Source organism: Acanthisitta chloris, unplaced genomic scaffold (assembly GCF_000695815.1).
Source record: "Acanthisitta chloris isolate BGI_N310 unplaced genomic scaffold, ASM69581v1 scaffold2824, whole genome shotgun sequence".
NCBI lineage: Eukaryota > Metazoa > Chordata > Aves > Passeriformes > Acanthisittidae > Acanthisitta > Acanthisitta chloris.
In genome coordinates, this window is record NW_008667524.1 from 140,691 (window position 1) to 144,453 (window position 3,763).

The following is a 3,763-nucleotide window of genomic DNA, read 5'->3' on the forward strand; positions in this document are numbered from 1 at the left end:
CTGTGGCTGCTCCTGAACTAATTCTCCCTGTGGATTAATGACCCATAAAGGACTCCTTGTACCAAGGAGGAGTAAATCACCCCTCCTACTTTTGGCAGACAGGAATGCAACTGGGGAGATAAATGCTTTTGCATTTCTCTGAACTTTGCTGTTGCTCTTTGGTAAAAGATTTTCCCTTCTGGAATCCATTAAAATCTGTGAATCTCAGACAAAGACTCTTCCTTCTCCCACATTCTGTGCAAGATGCTTAATCTTTGCATCCTGGGACATAACCATTTTTGAGCTGGAAACAGAGCATGAGCCAAGCCCTTCTACTCTTGCAGTACCTCCTCTGATTTCCTTTCCTTGTGATGAATGAAACCTTTCATTTCAACAGCATCTGACTTGTGTCAGAAGGTTCATGACTGACTGCAGCAACAAAGGGGTGGCAGAGTGGGATGAAACTGTTTAAAATGGATCATTGCTAAGTAAAGATCAGTTGCAAACATCGATGAGAAAGCAAGAGGAGGTACGACCACATGACACTGTTTTCGAGAAAAAAAATGCAGCCCCCTACTCCTCTCCATGACTTGCATTTCCTTTAAAGAAAAGGTCATGCTTTCTCTCCCAGGCTGCTACAAGCCTCCCACAGGAAGTGTATCCTGTGCCCTGTTTTCTCCAGAGGCCAGTAACAGAGCAGATGGGAGCATGACTTCCACACTGCTGCTTCCACTGTGCTGTATTTATGTGTCCTGAGTACCAAATCGCTGGGTAAATCTCCCTCCTTCTCAAACATGGTGCAGTCTCTGGGGAGGTAGGAGGGGGAAGCACATGTTCTGTAATTAAAGACTGTGTCTATGATTTATTCCAGAGGAGGGGGGTATATTTTCCTCATTGAATGAGGAAAAGAGGCTTGGAAACCAGAATATCTAGTACAGGCCATTTTCCACTTAAGAGATTTTCTTCACAGCTCACCCCTGAGAAGAAGCTCTCAAACCCTAAGGGATCAACCCTCCTCAGTCATGCCCTGCTGCCTGCAGCACAGAGCAAGATCCTTGGCTTGTGGCTGGCTGAAAGAAGTTTCCCAGGGAAATACTGATAAATGTGGGTGTTCAGCTTTGCAATTTATTTTGTTTGCCACTGTTTGGCACTATCAGGTAACAGTTTATTGTCTATGGACATGAGCATCCCTATCCCTAAGAGGATGATTCATACACACAAAGAACATACCCTGGGTGAGGGGACATGTAGCAAGAAATACAAACTCCGTACCTTGACAGGCACAAAGCCATGGCACGACAGCTGTGGCCGAGGGCCATATGTCTCTCCAGATACCCAGGGCACACATCTCTGTCTTTTCCATTCCCCATCCTTGCTGGAATATTTCTGATCCATCTTCTAGCTAATGGGATTTGGTACCAAGTTTTATAGCTGATATAGCTGATATAGCTAATGGGATTTGGTACCAAGTTTTCCCCCCTTTGTTTCACTGCCATTACACAATGAAGTGATGTGGCATTACCAGAGCTGCCTGTATGTCTCCCTTGGCCCTTACCAGCTGGATGTTAGGTTACACCACTATTAAAAACCATAGACTTTCCCAGGGACACTGTCACCTCTTCTTATCTGCTACAGATTCCATGACAAGTGATCGCCAACAGGGGTTTGGTCCCGATGGGGCTGAGGCTGAGTTTTCTTTACTAACCAGATCTTAAAGGCATTTTTAGCTCTGCTCATGGAAGTGCTGTACTGAGCATGGAGCTGATGGTCCATCTTACCCGTTAGAGCCAGTAGCAGATGCTTAATGGAGAGTTAAAGCACAGGGTAGCCATCTAGGGATCTGAGGAATGAGAAATTCTTGAGCCAGAATTAGTATTTCAGTGTTTAAAGGGTTGCCTTGGGGTATAAAAGCTTTTGCATTTACCAGAGTTTCTTATATGAAATGCTTTAACCTCCTGCTCACATCCAGACTCAGCGCTTGGCAGGAGTGAGCCTCACCTCCCCCTCTTCTTGAATGAGCTCTTTTAACTTGTAGTTGAAGGAATTCAACCTTGGGAGCTCAGCATTACTGAGCACACAGCTGGTGGCAGGGAGCAGGGCACTCCTCTGCCCAGCACTCCCAGGTTACCACAGAGCTTCCAGGAGTGTGTGACCATGACTTTATGCTTTCATCCCCTCCAACAGCCAGCTGTGCAGCAGGCACCCACCCCAGCAATGATAAAGGCTGTTGCCTGAAACCAGCCGTGCAACTCAGCATAGCATAAGGCTGCCGGGAAGCCTAGTCCCTGTCTGGGAATGCCGTCAGGATAGGGAATGTTTCTGCCACTCCTCTTCTCATTGAGTGGAGCTCCTACTTGTCAGATAAAAATGTTCAGTGGAAGGATTTAAGGAGGTAAAGCCAGACTGCTGTGTACGTCCTTTCTTTACAAAGCATGTACATCTCCTAGGGAACATTTCTTGCTGACTGTCTCCTAAAGGGAATCTCAAGAACAAAGAAGCTAGAAAGACAAACCTTAGAGCTTCTGCCTGTGTGTTTAACACTTTTAGGGGTAGCAGGGGCACAGCAAAAGACTAGCATATCTAATAAAAATAGCCTAGTGGATTTAGAAACACAGACATTCATGTCTTGTAGAAGAAAGAATTAAATTTGACAGAGGGGCCCTGTAAAGCTGTTTAATCAACTTCTTTTGGTTTTCTATTCCATCTATTCAGATGAAACCACAAAATGTAAAAGGAAAATGGTCTTTTCTCCGCTCTGTTTTGTAACAGATACATACTTGTGTCCAAGCCTTGCTGTGGCATGAAGTACAGCACAGCTCCTCCTGAAATAAACCGCAGCTCACACATATCTCAGGGTGGAACCTGGCTCTTAAACAAAATTTAATGGGAGTCTGCTCTGGCTGAACTCTGCTTATGACTTCATATTTTCCAGGGCTGTGCTAGTGCTGTTGGCTTGTACGGTTTTCTTTTTTTTTCATTATACTAATAGGTGTTTCAGTGGGATAACTTGACCTTATGATACTGTTCCAAAGCAGACTTCTCTGGAGGCAATGGTAAACAGTCTGGATATGTTCTGAAAGTGCTTTGAGAGATTTGCAGACTCTCTTATAACTGAGAAGGCAGATATTTGCAACCTGTTAGGCAGCATCAACAGGAGAATTAAACTGGGAAGTTGGAAAGCAGACGAGGTGGACAGAGTTGTTCTTAGTCCATGGTTTTATTATGTTTCTCTTACTCATAAAACAGAGGTTTTAAAACTTTCACCATTGGCCTGGCTGATCAGTTGGAATGTGTTGGAGAACCAACTTCAAAGAGAGCAGGAGCAGTTTAGCAGTGCAAATCCCACCTTGTATGTATGACACTTGGTGTTTCATTTTGCGTATTGGGACGTTGCCCTGCTTGGAGACAGCAGGGCCAGCCAGGACTGCTGCTACTTAGCCACAGAGCCTGAGTTCTGCTGATTCAGCTGCAGAAGAGCAGCATCCCTGAAGGAAGGGAAGTACAGGGTAACAGCTCTGCCCGAAGGTCCCTGTTTTGACAGCTGAGAGAGAAGCCTTACTGTTTTGTGCATTCCACTATATTCTTACACAGGGAATACCAAGCCACTTTTTCTGTGGCCTTCTAGAGCTGCTGTAGTTCCAAGGAGTCGCTAGAATGTGAATATCTGGAGTTTTCTGTTCTGCTCAGACCATCTCTCCTTTCTCTAGAAAATAATGCTCTGCTTTTGAGGAACTTTCTTCTGTGTAGATTTTTAAAATACTTCACCTGCCCAAAAGAGCATTCC

At 44.9% G+C, this 3,763-nt stretch overlaps 1 protein-coding gene across 2 annotated transcripts in view; it reads left to right on the forward strand.

The window, feature by feature from the left end:
* Positions 1-3,763, forward strand: part of GYPC (glycophorin C (Gerbich blood group)) — a 29,438-nt gene that overhangs the window by 10,523 nt on the left and 15,152 nt on the right. The window lies entirely within an intron of this gene.